Raw genomic sequence first — 21,826 nt, 5'->3', positions numbered from 1 at the left:
CCCCAAATATGGGGCTGAGCAGTACTGGCTTCAGCAGGCAGCTGGGGGAACAGGGACAGCCCCCCCTGCTCCTGGTGTTGCTCTTCCTGTGGCCCCACAGGCCCTGGGGCTGGGGCACCTGCCTGTGCCCAGGAAGGGAGGGGGAAAAAACAGGGAGAGGAGAGGAAAAAAGAGGGAGAAAAGGGAAAGAGAGGAAAAAGGAAAGCGGGGAAATGGGAAAACAGGAGGAGAAAAAAGAAGGAAGAAGAGAAGAAAAAGAAGGAAAAGAGGAGGGAAAGAAAATAAAAGAAGAGGAGAAGAAAAAGAGAAAGAGGAGAAAGATGAGGAAAAGAGAAGAAAAAAGGGAAAATAGAAGAAAAAGAGGAAAAGAAGAGAAAAGTAAGAGAAGAATAAGAAGAGACAAAGAAAAGGAGAAAAAATAAAAAAAGAAAAAGAAAAGAAAAAAGAAAATGAGAAAGAGAGTCGAAAAAGAGCCCAAGAGAACAAGCAAAGGAAAGATGCTAGGAAAGGAAAGGGCCAAGGGGAGGGAAGGAGGAGACTGAGGAGCAGGAAGCGGGGGGCAGGGAGGAGGGGCAGCAGGTGCTGGTGAGGGGGGGTCCTGGGAGGCACAGAGGGTGCCCCGAGGGGGTCCATCATGCACGGTGGGCACATCATCACGATATCTGTGGGGCCAACCAGTCACTGGTGATGGTCCTGTGGAAACAGACCCCACACTGGACAGCCACCAGCACGTTTTCAGCCAGGGGGTCCATGGAGGCTTCGGGGGGTGGAAGTCACCTCACTGGGGCCGGACCCCATGAGGGTGGTGGGGAAGGGGAACTGGCCTTCACCTAGAGCATGGGCGCTGGCCACCAGCTCACTGATCTTTTCCACCAAGCTGTGCCGGTTGGCAGCCAACTGTTGGTCCTCTTCTTCCTTGTCAGAGGTGCTGGCTGGCCCTGGGGTAGACGAGATCTCCATGGCCCCGCCACCCCAGGCAGTGCTGGGAAGGCTCAGCCTCTTGGGAGAAGCTTTGGCAAAATCCAGGGGGTTCGGCAAGGCATCATCAGTGTAGAAGACACACTCTTCACTGCCCACCCGTGTGGGACAAGCGTAGCTGGGGGAGTTGGTCACCGTGGGGGTCTTTACAGGGACAATAGGGGGTCAGATGGGGATGGGACCGTCATTGGAGAGGGTACGGTGGACCGAGGGTTTGGTGGAGGGCATGCGGCAGATGGTGGCTACCCTGGGGTGGTGCCAGCTGGGAGGTTGGTGCCGGTGGGCAGCCCAGCAGTGGAGGCAGGACATTTGGTCTGGATCATCTGCCAGTAGTTCTGCGCAATGTTGCTGTTGCAAGGGTGTCGTGGTTTAAACCCAGCCACACAGCTCATCCACTCACTCCCCCCCCTTTCTCCCTCTTTCTTTTCTTCCCCCCCCCCCGGAGGGATGGGGAGGAGAATCAAGAGAGTGTAACTCCCATGGGTTGAGATAAAAACAGCCCAGTAACTAAGGTATAACACAAATCACTGCTGCTACCACCAATGATAATAATGGTAAGAGAAAATAACAAGGGAAGAGAATACAATACCACCACCAAACGAGTTCGGCCCCCCTGAAGAGAGCCCGTGCCCTTCTGGGTAACTCCCAGTTACCTCCCTGGGCATGATGTGCTGTGGTATGGAATACCTCTTTGGCTAGCTTGGGTCAGGTGTCCTGTCTCTGCTTCCTCCTGGCCTCCCCTCATCCCTGGCAGAGCATGAGGCTCAGGAAGTCCTTAGAGTAAACATTACTTAGCAACAACTAAAACCATTGGTGTTATCAGCGCTGTTCCCAGGCTGAAAGTCAAAAACACAGCGCTGCACCAGCTACTAAGAAGGAGAAAAACTGACTGCTACCACTAAACCCAGAACAAAGGGATGGTGGAGGACTTGTCGAAGTTGCTCTGGGGGTCACACTCCATGTCACTGTTCACCAAGTAGTAGTTGCATTCAGAGCCTGGGGAGGGGGCAGTGTGGTCAGTGTGGCCAGGCAGGTAGTGGCACTTCCAAGCCCAACCATCACCTTCACAATGCAGTCAGAGCCAGCCCCAACCACCACCATCTCAACACAGTCACAACCAAACTCAACTGCTATGACTGCAACACAATCACTACTTGGTCCCAACCACTGCTGGCACAATATGCTCCCCATCAAACCATCACCATCACAAGGCAATCACAATAAAACCCAAACATCACCACCACAGAGCAACCACAATCAAACCCAACCATCCACACTGAGATCACAACCAAACCCAACTGTCACCATCGCAATGCAATCAATCACAACCAGCCACCACCACTGTTATCATAACATGGTCACAACCAAATTTAGACATGACCATCACAACTGGCCTCAACCATCTCCACCACATGGCTGTAGTCAAACCTAACCGTCACCATCACAATCATCCCAACCACTGCCATCACAACATGATCATAGCCAACCATCAGGTGCTCACAACTGGCTCAGCCATCACCATGACAATGTGATCCCTGTGGTTACTTGATTTCCAACTGCAACCTCCACTGCCATCACCAACCGTCTTCCATCATCTCCACCTGTACTCAACTGCTGGACACAAATGTCACTGCGAACCATCACCCTGCTATGATGCTACTTGTTAATGCGCTGCCTGGCACAACTGTAGCCATCAAGACAAAACTGACACCCAAATAACCAGGTGAAACTGTGGTTATGGTGTAGCACAAAGCTTGTGCCATACACTGAACCTTACCCCCTGTCCTGGGTTCAGCAGTAAGTTTTTTTTCTCCTTCCTAGTGGCTGGTGCAGTGCTGTGTTTTCAACTTTAGTCTGAGAATGCTGATAACACCAATGTTTTTAGTCGCTGTTAAGTAATGCTTACTCTGATCAAGGACTTTTAAGTCTCATGCTCTGCAGGGAGGAGGGGAAGCCAGGAGGAAGCAGAGACAAGACACCTGACCCAAAGTAGCTAAAGGGGTATTCCATACCACAGCACGGCATGCCCAGTATAGAAACTGGGGGGAGTCACCCAGAAAGGCGGAACACTGCCTGGGTCAGGCTGGGTATCAGTTGGCGGGTGGTGAACAATTATATTGTGCATCACTTGGGTTTATTGTTGGCTTTTTTTCCTTTCCCCTTTTAGTTTTATATTCTTGTGAAACAGTGATGTTTTCACAAAATTAGAGATGCGGCTTTGCAATATTAAGGCTTTACAGTATTAGAGCTTTAAGATAAATATTAAGGCTTTGCAATATTAAGATTTTTCAATATTGGGGCTGGGGCTAAGTTACTAAGGAAACAAAAGAAAGGATGTGAGATACCATAACAAACTGTTGTGGTTTAAAGAAAGTCACCCATAAATCACACAGTTGCTCTCTCACTCCCCCCCCCCCCCCTTCTTGCCCTCCCCCTACTCCCAGAGGGACGGAGAGGAGAATCGAAAAGAATGCAACTCCCATGGGTTGAGATAAGAACAGTTTAGTAACTAAGGTATAACACAAATCACTACTGCTACCGCCAGTAATAATAATGCTAAAGGAAATAACAAGGGAAGAGAATACAACACCTCAACACCAGCTGACCGATAACTCGCCCCACCCCACCCTGACTGAGCACCGACAGATACCTACTCCAAACCCCACAGTGCCTTAGCTCTTCTGGGTAACTCTCCGTTACATCCTGGGCATGACGTGCTGTGGTATGGAATACCTCTTTGGCTAGCTTGGGTCAGGTGTCCTGTCTCTGCTTCCTCCCAGCTTTCCCTCCTCCCTGGCAGAGCATGAGGCTCAGAAAGTCCTTGGTCAGACTAAAGCATTGGTGTTATCAGCTCTGTTCCCAGGCCAAAAGTCAAAACACAGCGCTGCACCAGCTACTAAGAAGGAGAAAAAATGACTGCTACTGCTGAACCCAGGACACTTACAAAGACATACTCTGTGGTTAAAGACAATGTCATCTTTTGGACAAAAGAATACTATGTTTTACAGCCTATGAAACTAAGCCAGTGCAGGCTGGTTCTGTAGTTAAACAGTAAGCTGGGGTACTACATGTCTGCCAGAGAGCTATTAAATCGAACCATAAAAGGAGATAAATAAATAAGAGGAAGGGGCATATGAAATTGAGTAAGGGGAGGTGTAACCAGAGGCAGGACAGTTAGCATGTAGATTATATGCGTCAGATAGGCTGTAAACCTTGGAGTACCCAACCAATGGGAAACAAGGGAGGGAACTTGCAGATGGGAGAGGAAATATAAATCAAAGTTCTGCCTTTGCTGTGTGTGCCTACTTGCTAAGACACCTGTTTTTGCAAAAAAATTAATAAATTGCTGCTTCACTGTTGTGTCTAACTGAGGCCTGCCTGAACCTAGAGACATATTCTCACATTCTCTCCCCTTGTTATTTCTCTAATCATTATTATCATTGGCGGTAGCAGTAGTGGTTTGTGTTATACCTTAGTTACTGGGCTGTTCTTATCTCAACCCCTGGGAGTTACATTCTCCTGATTCTCCTCCCCATCCCCCTGGGAGAGGGGGAAGGAAAAAAGGGGGGAGTGAGGGAGGGGCTGCGTGGTTCTGAGTTACCGGCTGGGCTTAAACCATGACAGTTCTTTGTGGTGCCCGATGTGGGGCAGAAAGGATTGAAATAACAACAGATCTGACCGGAGTGTGTCTAACCATATTTGTGATAAGCATTCATTGTTTCAGATTAAAAGTCACTTGTCACAATGCTGATTTATTGGCTCTCAAAGTTGTTGCTCTTGATCTCAGAGTTTCATCATGTCGTAACTCACAGCCGGTATTTGCTGTGTTACTGTTTATTGGCTGGGGGCCTGGGCTAAGGTTCTTGTTTCACTGTGCTTCATGGTAATGACTTGTAGTGCAATAGACTCATTGATCATGAAACTGATCTAGCTTGTGTTCTCAGCATGGCCATCACCTCTATACTTTGTGAGGCGTATAATGGGAATTGTTAACAGTTACACCTCTTTTTCTCCCTCCTCGGAGGGCCAACTTATGAAGGAGATATCCCCTCACACCCTCTGCTCCTGCACCAGGTTATTTACAGCAGCATTTGAAATTTTAAAGACTGAATATCCTTTGAGTACCCTTGAAAGCAGCCTGCTCCTTTTGCTGGGAACCAGCATCTTGCTGCATATGCTGCATGTGTTCTCCCTACAGCCATAACACCCTGAGAACTGCCAATCTCATCCAATCTCGAAGTTAAGTAGGGTTGTGTTCAGGTCTGGACTAGGGTTAGACGACGATATAGGAGGACCACCAAGAGATTTTTCCTGAGGCTGGACAGTCATGAGTGGCAGGATGTGTGGGATCGTATGGGCAAGCACCTGGGCCAGTGGGCCCTACCAGTGCTTTGGAACTTAACTCCTGAACAAGTGCGAAATCTGTAATAATTACCAGAACACTTAGACAAGGTGTGCTGTTGTCCTCGCAGTACCAGAGAGGAACAAATTATGGCAATGTGCTGGGGCTTGTCCTATGGCTACGGAGTCCTGCTCAAAACTATCCAGTACCCTCAAGGGGAAAAAAATGTCTCTGTATATGATGACAGCAACAGACAATAGAGCTACTCCATCTCCAGGAATGAGCACTGCAGCCACTCCAACCCCAGTAGCAGGCACAGCAGCTGACCCAAAGGACCAATCTGTGCCACTATCAGTTGCCCCTATAAACAAGGGGAAAAGCAAATGAAAAGAATGAAAACCAGCTCACGTATGGAAGGAAGATGAAGAAGACTCAGTGCCAGAACTAGAGGGGGTGACACCTGAATGAGAGGAATGAGAGAAATAAGTACAAAAATAGGGGAAGAGGTAACAAAGCGATTAAGAAAGACAAATGAGCCCTCGGCCTTTGGAGGTGGCTCTTGGCAGCTGTGAAGGAAAGGTTTCCCTACAAGGATGATGTTATGAGTCGTTCAGCCAACTTGACCATGACAGAGAAAGGCATTGAGTTCCTGAGGGAATCAGCCATTCTAGAGATGATCTATCGCCAGACAGATGCTGGGAATGCATCCCTAGATCCAGATGAAGTCAAATGTACACTACCCATGTGGCGGAAACTTACAGGCAGTGCACTATCATCATATGCCCACTCATTGGCATCAATGACCTGGAGTGAGGCAGTACCAACAACAGTGGATGAACTGATTTGTCAACTCTGAGAGTTCAAAGACAATCTCACCCCTTCCATCATTTCAGCCCTGGAAAAACTGTCCCAGGAATTGAAGCAATTGAGAGACAATCTATCTGATCTATCCAGCTCCCCACATGTACCAACCCGCCTCTCAGCTATGAACAGAAGGCGCCCTACCACTCAAGAGAGAAGATATAGGAGGTACACACCACAGGCCACCCTATGGTTTTACCTGTGGGATCACGGAGAAGACGTGAGAAAGCGGGACGGAAAACTGTGATAAGGAATTCTAATCCCTTTTCACAAGACGCAAGTGGAGAACATTATGTTCGCTATTAGAGGGGCCATGTCTCCAGCCAGGTGGAGGAGACGGACAGTCGTATTTACTGGACTGTGTGGATCAGGTGGCCTGGCACATCAGTCCCACAGAAGCATAAGGCTCTAGTAGATACCGGTGCACAGTGTACCCTGATGCCATCAAGCTGTCAAGGGGTGGAACCAATTTGTATTTCTGGAGTGACAGGAAGATCCTAAGAGTTGACTGTATTGGAGGCTGAAATCAGCCTGACTGGGAAGAAGTGGCAAAAGCACCCTACTGTAACTGGCTCAGAGGCTCCATGCATCCTCGGCATAGACTACCTCAGGAGAGGGTACTTCAAAGACTCAAAAGGGTACCGATGGGCTTTTGGTATTGCTGCTCTGGAGACTGAGGAAATTGAGCAGCTGTCCACCGTGCCTGGCCTCTCAGAGGATCCTTCTGTTATGGGGTTGCTGAAGGTCAAAGAACAACTGCCAATCGCGACCACAACAGTGCACCGGCGGCAATATCACACCAACCAAGACTCCCTGATTCCTATCCATAACGTGATCTGTAGACTTGAGAGCCAAGCAGTGATCAGCAGGACCCCCTCACCCTTTAATAGCCCCATATGGACAGTGCAAAAGTCTAACAGAGAGAGGAGACTAAGAGTAGACTATCATGGCCTGAATGAAGTCACACCACCATTGAGTGCTGCTGTACCAGACATGCTAGAACTTTAACATGAACTGGAGTCAATGGCAGCCAAGTGGGATGCCACACTTGATATGCCACACTCGGTGGATAAAGAACTGGCTGGATGGCCGCACGCAAAGGGTTGCGGTCAATGGCTCAGTGTCCAGTTGGAGACCAGTAACGAGTGGTGTCCCTCAGGGATCAGTGTTTGGACCGATATTGTTCAACATCTTTGTTGGTGACATGGACAGTGGGATTGAGTGCGCCCTCAGCAAGTTTGCCGATGACACCAAGCTGTGTGGTCCGGTTGATAGGCTGGAGGGAAGGGATGCCATCCAGAGGGACCTTGACACACTTGTGAGGTGGGCTGATGCCAACCTTATGTAGTTTAACCATGCCAAGTCCAAGATCCTACACCTGGGTTGGAGCAATCCCAGGCACAGCTACAGGTTGGGCAAAGAAGAGATTCAGAGCAGCCCAAGGAGAAGGACTTGGGTGTTGATGAGAAACTTAACATGAGCCAGCAGTGTGCGCTTGCAGCCCAGAAAGCCAACCGTATCCTAGGCTGCATATAAAGGAGTGTGACCAGCAGGTCTAGGGTCATTTGGTTTCACCCAGTCATGTTTATTCCTTGTTTGCAGGAGGTAATGTCGTGGTTTAAACCGATCCACAAAGCTCGTCCACTCACCCCCACCCCCCGACCCTCCCCGCTCCCGGAGGGATGGGGAGGAGAATCAGGAGAATGTAACTCCCACGGGTTGAGATAAGAACAGCCCAGTAACTAAGGTATAACACAAACCACTACTGCTACCGCCAATGATAATATTGGTAAGAGAAAATAACAAGAGAATACGATACCACCGCCGAACGAGTTCGACCCCCCCGAGGAGAGAGCCTGCCCTTCTGGGTCACTCCCCGTTACCTCCTGGGCATGACGTGCTGTGGTATGGATACCTCTTTGGCTAGTTTGGGTCAGGTGTCCTGTCTCTGCTTCCTCCCGGCCTCCCTCGTCCCCAGCAGAGCATGAGGCTCACAGAGTCCTTGGCCAGAATAAACATTACTGAGCAACAATTAAAACCAATCGGTGTTATCAGCTCTCTGCCCAGGCTGGAAGTCAAAACACAGAGCTTGCACCAGTTACTAAGGAGCAAAATGGCTCCTGGTAAACCCAGGACAGGTAACATGACCCTTTATCCCTTCCAAGTTTCCCCACCGCCCAAGCACTATCCTCAGACCCCAAAATCCTCCTGCTGGGATGGGGAAGCCTCACTCTAGGGAAATATTTGTGAGCTTTGCAATAAGCCTTGCAACTGGAGCCCCAGCAGAACCTCACCTTCGCAGCAGCACCCTAGTCTCCAGCATGCATGGGGACCCCTTGCATCACCAGGCCCTGAAAGCTGGGCTCCAGCACCCCGATAACCATGCCTTGGCCAGGAAGACACCCCATAACCCCGGCGGGTTGAAGGCTGATCAGACATGTCCCTGCTCAATGACTTTCCTAGCCTGTCCCCAGAGCCCCTCGTGCTTTGTTTGTGAAATCCTGGCTGCCACTACCCACGCGAGGTGTGTCACGCAGCCATGTGTCACTCTACTTCTGAGGGACCTCGCATGCACATTGGCACTGCTGGGGACTGGGGGCACCCCCAGCCAGCTCTCTCCTACCCCTCCGGTCCCCTCTGTGGACACCCTAGCTCTGCCCCCGGCACCCCTCCGGCGTCCGGGCCCCTCGCAGCACCCCGGCTGGAGAGGGCAGCTCCCCGGGGAGCACCCCTAGTCCCGAAACCCTCTTCCAGGGCCGAGCATCCTCCAGGGGCAGCAACCGGGGGCTGTGGACAGCGCATCCTGCCCGGAGCCAGCACGGCAGGGCCCGGGCCAGCATCCGGGGTCAGCGCATCCTCCCCGGCCTGATCCCAGTGCACCCCAGTACTGGGGCAGCTCCCGGTAACCTTTCCCGGGGCGTACTCCGCGATCCCCCCGCCCCAGGCCCGCTTTCCGCTGCAGTACCTGGCTCGGCTCCGGCACGGCCCCGCCGCCGGGCGCACCCGGGCCCTTCCGCTGCTGCTGCTGCTGCTGCTGCCGCCCGCCCGCCCGCGCCGATCCCTCCGCGTCGTGCGGGACCGGCCAGGGCCGGGCTGTGCCGCGCCGCGTCGCGCCGTGCGGGGGGCAGGGCACGGCAAGCCTGGGAGATGTAGTCCCCGGCTGCCCGGCGGGGCTTGTGGGACTTCTAGGAGGAGAGCCCACCCAGCCCACAAGCATCTCAGGTGTCTGTCCCGGTGTACAGCCCGGCGCATCACAACCCCCCGGTATCCCCCGTGCAGAGAAGGACTTGGGGGTGCTGGTCCATGAGAAAATGAACATGAGCCGGCTGCGGTGTGCGCTCGCAGCCCAGAAACAAACCGTATCCTGGGCTGCATCCAAAGGAGCGTGACCAGCAGGGCGAAGGAGGTGATCCTGCCCCTCTGCTCTGCTCTTGTGAGACCTCACCTGGAGCATTGTGTGCAGTTCTGGTGTCCTCAGCATAAAAAGGACATGGAACTGCTGGAACAAGTCCAGAGGAGGCCACGAGGATGATCAGGGGACTGGAGCACCTCCCGTATGAAGACAGGCTGAGGAAGTTGGGGCTGTTCAGCCTGGAGAAGAGAAGGCTGCGTGGAGACCTCAGAGCAGCTTCCAGTACCTGAAGGGGGCCTATAGGGATGCTGGGGAGGGACTCTTCGTCAGGGACTGTAGTGACAGGACAAGGGGTAACGGGTTAAAACTGAAACAGGGGAAGTTTAGATTGGATCTAAGGAGGAAATTCTTTCCTGTTAGGGTGGTGAGGCACTGGAATGGGTTGCCCAGGGAGGTTGTGAGTGCTCCATCCCTGGGGGTGTTCAAGGCCAGGTTGGATGAAGCCTTGTGTGGGATGGTTTAGTGTGAGGTGTCCCTGCCCATGGCAGGGGGGCTGGAACTGGATGACCTTGAGGTCCTTTCCAACCCGAACTATTCTATGATTCTGTGACCAGGATCTTTCCCAGCAGTGGGGTTTGGATGCTCACCTCCAGCCCTTCCCCTGCTCTTGCCAAGCTCCATAGAGCCAGTGGTCATTTGGGGATCTCCAGGAGCTCTTGGCTCTTGCCAGGTTGGAGATACCGGGTTAGCATAGGCAGGTGGTGCTGGCAGTGCCAGGCAGCCTGATTGCATAGCCAGCACTAGGGATTGGCAGCTTCCAAGGGGTGCTGTGGGGTCCTGGAGCATCCTTAGCACTGGGGAGGATGCAGGATGATGGGGAGCTTTGATCCATGCTGCCTGGTGGAGGACTGGTGCAGACTGGTATTATGGGGCTGGGGTGATTGGGAAATACCCTGTTCCCTTGGCATGGGTGGAATACCTGTGCCCCATCCCTGGGGGGGGGTGGGTCACAGATGGGGTTTCTCTTCAGTGTGGTCTGTTGCATCCCTGAGCAAGGCAGGCATCTCTGATATTCCCAATATTAATCTCCCACGATGACAATGCAGCTGGAAACACATCTGGAGTGACATCACCTCTGCACTGTCCCCTTGTGTTGCATCCAGCAGAAAAGGGAAACTGAGGCACAGGGGTGGGCAGCTCTGACCCCTCCTGTACCTGGCTGGTGATGTCTGAGGGCATGGGGGAAGGTGGTTTGGAGTAAGCAGTGTCCTGGGAGATGAAGCTGTAGTAGTGGGAAGAGATGCTGGAGAGGCAGGTGGCTGTGCCAGGCTTTGGTAGCAATAGGTGGAACTGGGTGAGGAGGTTTGAGCCCCGCCACACCATGTCACACCACCCTTGGCATTGCTAATGCTGCTGGGGGGGCACCAGAGGGGCAAGGACATGCCGGTGAGGAGCACAAAGGAAGGAAAAGAGAGTTTAAGCCAGAGGTTTGGAAGCGGAGGGGTCCCTAGGCAGCAAACCCAGCACACTGCCCCTCACCCAACCTGAAGAAACTGAGGCACAGGGTCCTCATGGGGTGTCCTTTTCCCTTCTGGGGTCCCCCAATAGCAGGAGACAGGCTGGCAAAGGTGACATGCTTGCCCCCAGACCTTCCTCCTGCACAAATCACAGCTCCCAAAACCCAGAGGATAGGGAACATCCCTAAGGGCCATAAACATCATTACCCCCCTGGGGTTAACGAAAGGGGCTGGAGCACACCCCACCATACCTGCACATGCTGGATTTGTGGGAGCTGGAGCTGGTGGGTGAGGATGGGGGGGTCTGGTAGGACCAGCTGTGGTCAGAGCCCTTCAGGTCCTTGATCACCTGTAGGAAGCATAGGATTTAAGCCTCACAAAGATGCTCCCTCCCTGCTGTACCCCCCAGCTCCCCCCCCCCCCCCCCACTGACCTGCTCACTGGCAGGGGGAAGCTTGTGGAGCTTTGTGATGAGCACCACCAGGTCCTCAATGATGCCCTGCAGGTGGGTGATCTCTCCCAGCATGGTGAGCTCCCCATTCTATGGCCAGACAAAGGGGAGCATCAGCACCCTTTGGGCAGCAGCAACCCCTCCCAGCCCCCCCTGTCCCCCTGTGCTCACCACCACAGGCTGCAGGAAGGTGATGAAGGTGCAGAAGCGACCCCGCTCCTCAATGAGGGCTTTGCGCACCGCCTGCTTCTCCATCTCCTCCAGCAGCAGGTACATGTCGTTGATGTCCTGCAGCGCGTTGTCCAGCTGGGGTTGCAGGCCTCCCTTCCCTGTGACATGTGGTACTATCGACTCCAGGCTCCCCTGACACCCCCCCAAACCTGCTGAGGGTCCCATGGCCAAGCCAAGGCCACCCCAGCTCCAGCTGGGGGACATCACCCCCATCCTCACTTCACAGTGGGTGCCATGGGTCCCCCTCTGTGCCCATATCTCAGGAGGGTCTGGGAGCATCCTCACCCCATGGCAGCCCTGGAGGGAGGCTCCTCTGCCACTCTGTCCCCTTTCCTGGCACTTGGGACAAGGAGACCTGCTGAGGGGCCACCGCAGTGGGGCTGGAATCACCCTGGGATGTGGGGGGCAAGCTAAGCTAAAAGCAGGGTGGGTGTGTGGGGGGGGTGGCACAGGGAGCAGATGGAGGGACAGACAGACAAATGCATGGAGGGACAGACAGACAGATGAATGGATGGAGCCAGCCCTGGCCCTAAGGACACCAGGGAGGGGGAGCAGATGAGGAAGCAGAGAAGGGGCTGGGAGGGGGAGGCAGCAGTTCACTTACCAAGTAGCTCTACAGGAAGGATGTGGAGGGGAGGGAAGAGAGGAGACAGAGAAAACATGAAAAGAGGCCAAAGGCCCCCACCTCCCCCCCCCCCGGGCCATGCCAGTACCCCCCTTTCTGCAGGGGGGCAGCAGGACCCCCCTAGTGCCCACCCCCTGGCTGGCAGCCAGGGTGCTGCATCTGAGATGCCCACCCCAGACTGGGGTGCTGAGGAGGGGCTGGTAGAGGTACCCCGACCCTAGGAGACCCCCCATCACCTTTGCGAGCCTTTTTCTGGAGCTTGAGAGTGTCAGAGGATTTCTTCTTGATCTCGTGGGGGCCTCACTTGTACTCTGGGGGCACAGGAGTGCTGTCAGAGGGGAGCCCCCTGCTGACCAGTACAGCTCCCCCCCAGCACAGATCTGTACCTTTCTCATGATCCTTGTCCAGCTGGTTGGCAGTTTTCTTCCAGTCCTCGCTCCTGTCCTGCAAAGGGTTTATCAGGCTCTCCATGAGGGCACTGGAGGAGGAAGAAAGAAGCAGAGAGTGTGGGAGAATGTTGGAGCCAGGGGTTGGGGGGACCATGCCCCCCATTCCAGGTCCAGACAACATCCAGCATGTCCTGAGAGAGGGCCGAGCCTGGCCAACTTGTGTCACTGATGCCCTGGGCCTACTTACTTGGTGAACTGCCAGAGTTTGGCCTCGATGCTGCAGTGCTGCATGCACATGCAGGTCAGCACGGAGCCGATCTCTCTTGTGGCACCTGGGGGGGACCGAAATGCTGCTGATTAGGGGCAGGGGACCCCCACACACACACCAGTCCCACACCTGTTTGTATAGTGGGAGCAGGGTGGCTCGCTTGCAATGGGGATGACCAGTGCTGGGATATACTAGGCTTTGGGGACGCTTTGGGTCAGGGGTGGCTTGCTTTTCCCCCCGATAAATCCACTAAATCAATAAATCAACATCCAAATGAAGAATGAAATATCCCTTCCTGTGGCTTTGAAATGAAAACCTGCTCCTGGTTTTTCCTGGTTTGTCTCAAATTTGGCACTGGGGGGCCAGGGAATGGAGGGGGTTAGGTACCACTGCCAGGCACGGACCGAGAAACCAGCTGGGAGCAAATGGCTCTGGGATCAGCTTCTGACCCCAGCTCACTGCCAGGCACCCAGCTGGGTCCCTCACCTTCAGGCACCGTCCAGAGCAGATAAAGAAGGAATCAGGGCTTCCCGGGAGTGATATTTGCCAGCGACTGAGAGCAGGAGCATCCCTTTTTGGTGAAACTGCTAACTCTGAAGGCTAAGGATGTCCACATGGTGTCAGTGCTGCTGGCAAATCTCAGGAAAAGTAGCAATCCCAAATCCTTGGGTGCAAACTGGGGAGTGATATTCTGACTTTCTCTGCTCCCAAAAGCCTTCAGAGACATGTCCTACCCTTTCTATGAGTTTTGGGTATCCCCGGGCGCTACGGGAATGGGGGAGCCCACAGACTGAGAGCCTTCTCCCATGCTAGGGTATTCTAATCCAGCTCTTAACGCTCTTATCCCAGCTCCTGCTGCTCCTAATCCAATTCCCCCACGTGCTCACCATCGTATGGAAGGCCTCCAGCCCTGCCTCAGTTCTCAGTTTCCCCATGCCAATGCTCTGCCTCCCCCCCCCCCCCAATAGGGATGTCCAGTAGATGTCCACCAGCATTACAGGGTGGCCCTGTAATGATGTCCCCAGCATCCTCCACTGTGTCCCCCCCCCCTTGCTGTCAGTGCCTGGGCTGGAGGGGAGATGGAGGAGACCTAATCCCCCTGGTGCAGTAGGCTAGTGGGTTTGAAGGCAAAGCTGATCCTGGATCAAGCTGTTGCCTCCTCCTCGCACAGCTTCAGATAGCCTGGATACTGCCAGTCTTCAAACCAGCCAGGGACCATCTGCTTGGCAGAAGCCAAACAGTGAGAAGCAGCTCCTCATTACCAGTGGGTACCCAAAGAGGGTCCTGGGGTCCAGTCCCTCACCCCATAGCAGCATGGGGGGGGGGCACCTGCAGTCTCAGCTCTTCACATCACCTCCCCGGTGGGTTGGGGTTTGTCCCTGAAGCAGTGGGCTCCTGCGTCTCCCTCCATCCAATTCCCCTTCTCCAGAGCCCCTTGGAGCAGCCAGGACCCCCTGGCAACTCCTGGTGACAAGGGACACCAGGAGGGTGGCTCAGCCCTGGGTGCATCCGGTGGGGGCAGAGATGGGTGAAGGGGACCACAGCGTGGGTCTGCACCACCCCAAATCTCCCCATGAGCAAACCAGCCCCACTAGAAGATGCAGCTAAGCACCCATGGGTGCTGAGCAGCAGCACCCACAGGGGTGTGCATCCCCAGCCTCAGCTGCAGACCATCTTTCCCACCCTGCTTCCTAGAGGATGCTTCTCCTCAGGGTGGGGTCAGGTTGGACAAGTCTCCATGGATGGTGGAGCTGCTGCTTGAAGCCCACCCAAGCCACATGGGCAGGAGACACCCCACGGGGGACATTCCTCACCCATCCCCCTGCCTGGCCAAGCCAGAGGACACCCACTCCATGGCAGAAGGACCCTACCTCAGGTGTTGGTGGCCATGTCAGCCACTTTCTGGAAGGCATCCAAGAAGGCAACTGCAGCCAGCACCGTGGTCCTGGGGTGGAAAGAGCAAGGGAGGAGCTCAGTGGGTGCTGGGCACCCCAGAATGTGCCTGTGAGGAGGGGGGACCCCATGTCCTGTCCCTCCCCAGCCACTCACCTGAGTGGCCTTTGAGTTGAAGTCCTCCCAGATGGGGTAGGAGCTCTGCAAGGAGGGAAGGGGACAGTGAAAGGTGGAGCCTCTCACCCCCCCTGGGCAAGGAACCCCCCCCTTCATCATTACAGAGAGATGGGGCAGCTTGGTGGCCGTGGCCAGCTAGGTGTGGCTTCTCTGATGGCTAATAAAAGCTGATCACAACCCTTTTCCCCTCCCTCCTGTTTTGTTTTTTTTTTTTTCCTTTACAGTCTGGCCACACATCATGGACAGCATGGAGACCTCAGGAATTTGGGTAACCTCATCTTCAAAAGGGTCAAGGCAGCTTATGGGTTTGAAAATTCAAGGGGAGGACAGGAGCTGGTTGTCCTGGGTTCAGCAGTAGCAGTTATTTTTCTCCTTCTTAGTAGCCAGTGCAGTGCTGTGTTTTGATCTTTTGGCCTGGGAACAGTGCTGATAGCACCGATGTTTTCAGTTGCTGCTCAAATGTTTGGTCTGGCCAAGGACTTTCTGAGCCTCACGCTCTGCCAGGGAGGAGGGGAGGCTGGGAGGAAGCAGAGACAGGACACCTGACCCAAGCTAGCCAAAGAGGTATCCATAGCACAGCACGGCTTGGCCAGGAGGTAACAGAGTCACCCGGAAGGGCTGGGGGACTGCAGGGTTGGAGGAGGTATCGGTTGGTGCTCGGCTGGGGGGAGTGGGGCGAGTTATTGGTCGGCTGGTGTTGAGGTGTTGTGTTCTTTCCTCTTGTTATTCCCTTTATCATTATTATCATTGGCGGTAGCAGCAGTGATTTGTGTTATACCTTAGTTACTAAACTGTTCTTATCTCAACCCGTGGGAGTTGCATTCTTTTCGATTCTCCTCTCCATCCCTCCAGGAGCAGGGGGAGGGAAGAAGGGGGGGAGGGAGTGAACGAGGTTTGTGGTTGGGTTTAAACCACGACACTGGTGCACAGGCAAGCTCTGAGACTCTGGCCAGCACCAGAGCAGAGCCCTCTAGCACCCGTGGCCTCCCCCAAAGCAGTGATGGCACAACCACCATCATGGAGGGCTCCAGCCTCACAGTGGGTTGCCCCAGTCCCTGGCACCCCAAGCTCATGAGGACCAATGGGGCAGGAAGGGAGGTCTGGGGTCCCTCTGAATGGGGCAGTTGTGTGGGGACAGGGACAGGTCACAGGTGCTGGGGAGACCACCCCAGTACTGTCCCAGTGAGGCCATACCAGTGCCATCCTGGCCAAGCCATCCTGATTCCATCCCAGTGCCATCCGAATGCCACCCCAGTGAGGCCATCCCAGGAAGACCAGTCCCAGCAGTGTCTTGGAGACATCCCAGTAAGACCATCCTGGTGCCATCCCAGGGAGGCTAATCCCAGTAAAGCCAGCTCCAGTGCCATCCCAGCAAGGCCAGTACTGGTGCTATCCTAGCAAGGCTAATCCCGGTGCCACCATATGAAAAGGCCACCCCAGTGCCACCATCCTGGAAAGGCCATCCTGATGCCATCCCAGTGAGGCTTGTCCCAGTGCCACCATCCCAGCAAAGCCATCCCAGTGAGCCCTGTCCTGGTGCCACCATCATGCTGGTGCTGCCATCCTAGCAAGGTCAGTCCTGGTGCTGTCATCCCAAGTGCCACCCCAGTGCCACCATCTGATGACAGTGCCGGGGACCTGCAAACCCCCCTGGGGTGGCCACCAGAGCTGGCTTTGCAGGATGTGGGTCACCACACATCCCCATGGGTCCAGCTTGGTGGCACCTTGGTGACAGAGTTTGCATCAAGGGGAGCATGGGACCAGCCCAGCACTGATTTTTGGGGACCAAAAAAGCCCCAATTTCCTCAGAAGTCAGTGAAGAAGGGGGTTGAAGATGTCACTTCAAGTGCCACTTGTGGCAGTGCCGTGGCTCAGCTGTGAGTCCCCAGGGATTGCCACCATCCCAGGACCACAAGCCCCTGGTCACCCCAGGCAGGGTGAACAGAGGGTCCCCCCTAACAGGGGTACAGGTTGTGATGCCTCCAGCACCCTGCAATGCCGAGTGGGAAGAAGATGGGGACAAGGACAAGGGGAACAAAGACATGCCAAGGTCACTCACAGACACTGAGCACACTGTAAGAGAGACAACAGAAGTGAAGCCAGCTTGGGGACTGCCACCAGCCTGGGGATGCCACCAGCTTGGGGACCGCTTTGCTGCCTGAGCCGTCCCCAGCACAGGCCGATGGGTGCTGAAAAAGCCACCAGCCACCAAAATAAGGTCCCTTTGCCCCTGTGTCTAGCACAGGGGGACTGGCCATGGGACCTCAGCACATTGCTGCTGCTCAGTACCTTCAGCTCCTTGTACAGGGGGTTCTTCCCCATCCTGCAGTGCCTGTGCCAGGACACCCATGTGGCTGGGAGATGGGGACAGTGCACCTTTAGGTGCCACCAGCACTCAGCCGGTGGCACCTAAGTTTTTTTCTTCCTTTTCACTATTTTTCTTTCATCTTTCCCACCTATAAATGGCATAGAAAAGAATCCAGCCCGGTTTCCCCTGGCATGCCAGTGAAGGGCTTGTGGCACAACCACCCAACCATGTCCCGATGGGGCTGGACACATCACTGCATGGCACTGGTGACAGCTCCAGGCTGGCTCGTCCCCTCCACAGCTTCAGCAGGGGAATGGGGAAACTGAGGCACGGGCTGCCCCTGCTCCCCTCTGGGGCTGTGCGGCTCATCTGGAGTGAAGGCGCTTGGAGGGGCTGAGCACCCCAGCACCTTTCCCCACCAGCACCCCGGGGTGAGCTGGGCTTTTCTCCCTCAAGGGCTTTTCTCCCAGCCCTGATCTATAGTCCAGCCCCTTGGAGCCACGGCCACCCCATGAAGGGGTTAATCTTCTCAAGGGAGGCTTTTATGTTTTTTATCATCTCCCTCCTCCTCTGCTTTGGCAATGACAGCATTGTCTGGACTGGGCTGCAGCAAGAAGAGAGGAAGAGGAGGAGGAGGAAGAAAGCTTTTGCCTCCTGAAAAATTACTGGGGCTATATCCTAATGCTGGGGCCAGTCGTGGAAATTTCAGCCCCCCCTCAGATGAAGAAACCTGGCTGGTCCCCTCCTCAAGCAAAAATGCCTTCCCCCCCCCCCATTTATTATTTATTTTCTTTTCGGATATGAAAACAAAAAAAAAAGCTTTCTTGAAACCTGGCCCCATCCTGCTCCCAGGAAGGGTGGAGGCAACATCCCCTCCCCAGGTTGGGAAATGGGACTGAGGAGCCAAAGGACCTTTTTCTTCCATTGGTGCAAACCACAGCAGGTCCTGCAGAAATCCAAGCTGGGGAGTGGGGACAACACAATGCTTGATGTGGGGCAGCAGTACCCAGCATGGGGCAGCAATGCCTGGTCTGATACCCGATACAGGGGCCTGATAGCTGGGAATGGATATGGGGTTGAGATTACCAACATGGGGCTCTGGTACATGGTATGTGGGAATGGATATGAGGCTGTGATGTCCAGCATGGGGCCCGATGCCCAAGACAGGGCCCTGATGCTCAATATGGGGCTGATGTGGGGCTCTGGCACCCAGTGCCAGGCTCCAACACCCAGTGTGGGACCTTGACACTCAATGTGGGGCTCTGATACCCAATAACGGATACAGAGTTGATGAGGGGCTGCTATCCCCAGCACAGAGCACTGACACCCAGTGATGGATATGAAGCTGATGTGGGGCTGTGGTCCCCAGCACCAGCTCCAATGCCCAATGCAGGGCCCTGGTGCCCAGTGTGGGGCTGACGTGGGGCTCCAGCAGGCCCGACACCCGATGTGGGGCTGCTGTGGGGCTCCAATACCCAAGCCTAGTCCGCGATCCCCAGCTCGGTGCTGTAAAGTGGAGCTGGGGGGGGGGGGGGTGGTGTTGGGGGGTGCGAGGGGAACGTTGTCACAGAACGGGTCGACAGAGGACGGGGGGGGGGGGGGGATCCGTACCTTTGCTACGCGGATCGACTCCACAACTCGTTAAAGTTGTAAAGTAGGTATGCTTTATTCAGCGCTGAGGTGCATGGGGATCGTTCCTCCGAAGTATGCACCCCCAGGGTCGTTTTTCCTTTACATTTATTCCCTTGAGGCATACATATGCATTAGATTACTGATACGCCTATACATATTTAGTATCTGTCCCCGCTTCCTATTATAATGAGCTAGAAGGTCCTTTGCGCCTGCGCAGTGCCCCCTCTGGTCACGGGCAGGGGTCTCAAGATCATACAATAGTTAGGGTTGGAAAGGACCTCAAGATCATCTAGTTCCAACTTCCCTCTTCCCCTGATCCTAATGGGCTCCCTAACACTCTCCAAACACCAGGCTGTGGCCTGTGCCTTCTCAGGTCTCTGTGCCTCCAAAATCTCCAGTTCTCCACTTCTCAAGCTGCTCTATTACAAGGGAAACATGAAAACATGAGCTCTGCCTAGGCCAAGGGCTCATCAGGGAGCTGCTGCTCTGCACAGAACTCAGACTCATGATCTAGCTGCTAAGCAGCAACATCCTGTTCCATGAGGCAGCTGCCCTCAGCTTCTGATCCATGTATTTCTTTGTGGAATTATGTCTCTTTAGCATCCTGGAGAGAGAGCTAAAACCCATCTCTCTGCCAGGGCACAAGGCACACACATAGCTCAGGAGTCCCAGCTTGCTCATGCTAGATTCCAAGGAGAATATTCTTGCTGCTGCTGTTATGCTCTGACCAGAGAACGTGGCAGGAAAGGTGAAATTCATCAACACACCCCTAACTAAAGCCAGCCCAGCTGGTTCATCCACCCTCACTCCAGTACAGCCAGAGAGAACCAGCCCAGTGTCAGATTTGTAGCTAAATGACTAAGGTGTTCTCTCATAATGGAACACATCAGCAATAAACACTACCCCAAGAGTACCTGATAGCAGCAAGTGTAGAAGAAAACTCCCTGCCTCCCCTCCAGATAATTATCTACATGGTCATCGCATATCAGAGGACAAGACAAACCACAGAGTGAAGGACAGGAGGAGAACAAGCTCACAGGCACAATGAAGTTTGAGCTTTCTAGGGAAGATGTCCAGACAATCTGGGGAAAGAACTGCATGCTCAAACAAGCCTCATGCATGTCTGTACCTTGTGATGCCAGCATGGCACCTGCTGTCTCCTGGAAATCCAACAGTTGCTGGAGGAAAAGGATGGCATTGCTGGGATGAAGTTAAATGAGTCTTCCTCTTCTCAAACTTTTCACCTTTTAGTCTTCACGCATAGCCTTAGGGTTTGGTCGGTATCCCATCCATAAACCATCTGCTTCTCCCCCTTTTCAATAGACTCAGGCGTCCTCTTTTCCTTGTCAATAGTTGCTTATCAGTAGAACCAGGCCTCTGCTTCTCCTCTTATCAGTAGTCTGTGCCTTGTTCTGCTTAGTAAGCATGATAGGTGTGTGGGAATCACCAGGAGACGAGCTCATCCGATGATGACCAACAAGTCTCAGTTTATTGCTAAGCAGATGGATACTTATATACCTTGCATACAGAGATCATTGGCTTACAGCTTTTACATGTTACAAGATCATTGGTTTGTAGCTTCTACATTTTTGCAGCTACACCGTGCCCCCCCCCCCACCATCCTCCTTCTCATGCACTTATCCCTTAGTGGCCTTGGCTGTGATTGGTCATAGTATGTTGCTGCTTGCCGGTGTCCTTCATTTCCTCATTATCTGGCCTGAGAGGTTTGCACCATGTTCTACACAGATGTCTTGTTTCAGCTCGTTGATGGGAGCGTGACCTTTTGACCTTTTTTCGACAAGCCAATCCTCCACATAGCTGTTTACTTTTGTTTAAGCAAGTGAATTCCTCTAACCCCCTTGTATATTGGTTAACCCTCTGCATCACAGGGAAGGGGGTGGGAGGGATGACCGGGGTAAGCTCGAGGGATGCTCAGGGAGTAGGGTGCTCTGGGAGCTCCTGGGGGAGCCCCAGGGATGCAGAGGAGGGAGTCCTGAGGGATGCTCGAGGGTGCTGTGCCCAGGGCGCAGCCCCACTGTGTGTGTGTGTGTGGGGGGGGGGGGGGTTAGCACTGGGGTTTGCTCGCAGGGCAGAACAGCCCGAGGGATGCTCTTGGGGTGCTGGGTGGGGAGTGGGAGAGCCCCAGGGTGCCCTTGGAGATGCTGGGCCTGGGGTGAACATTAGGACTGCTATGGGATGCTCAGGACTCTGTGCAGGCTCTTGCCAAAGGCTGTTTGACCCCCACGGCCTTCCCTACCAGGGGAAGGTGTATGCCCAGGTGTGCTGTTGGCAAACAGCTTGGGGCACAATGAAGATGAACACCCTGTGGGGTGATTATATGCCACCTCTGAAACATCTTGGGCAATCCATTACCGGAGAGCCATAGGAAATGTGCAGCCTGCCAGCACATGAGCCCTTCCCCATCCCCAGACTCCTGGGATTGGGGGTTCCAGGCTGAGCCCTATCAGACTTCACTGCACCTCACAGTGAAACCATGCTCAGCTTGAGCAAGGGGCTCAGCCTGAGCTACCTATTTCCTCTCCAGCTAGAAAAGCAGCCCCAATCCACTGCTGGTGATGCCCTGGCAGCTCCACACTGCTCTGGCCAGTGCTGGTAAAGAGCCACCCATAAGGAAATGATTATGGCTTGGCACTCCAGCATTTCTCCCCATAAATCCCATCCCTTGGTGTGGAAAGAGGGTGCTCAGCAGCCATGAGCCCAGCAGGAGTGATGGGCAGAGCCCTGGGGCCAGCAGCAGCACTGCCCACACCAGCAGTGACCCGGCAGTGGTTGGGGACAGGC

At 54.1% G+C, this 21,826-nt stretch overlaps 1 pseudogene; it reads right to left on the bottom strand.

Moving 5' to 3' along the window:
- Positions 1 to 202: 202 nt before the first annotated feature.
- LOC136004425 (protein MTSS 2-like) lies at positions 203 to 21,408 on the bottom strand (annotated as a pseudogene).
- Positions 21,409 to 21,826: the final 418 nt, after the last annotated feature.

The sequence above is a fragment of the Lathamus discolor genome, chromosome W (assembly GCF_037157495.1).
Source record: "Lathamus discolor isolate bLatDis1 chromosome W, bLatDis1.hap1, whole genome shotgun sequence".
NCBI lineage: Eukaryota > Metazoa > Chordata > Aves > Psittaciformes > Psittacidae > Lathamus > Lathamus discolor.
This window is presented reverse-complemented; position numbering and strand designations above follow the sequence as displayed.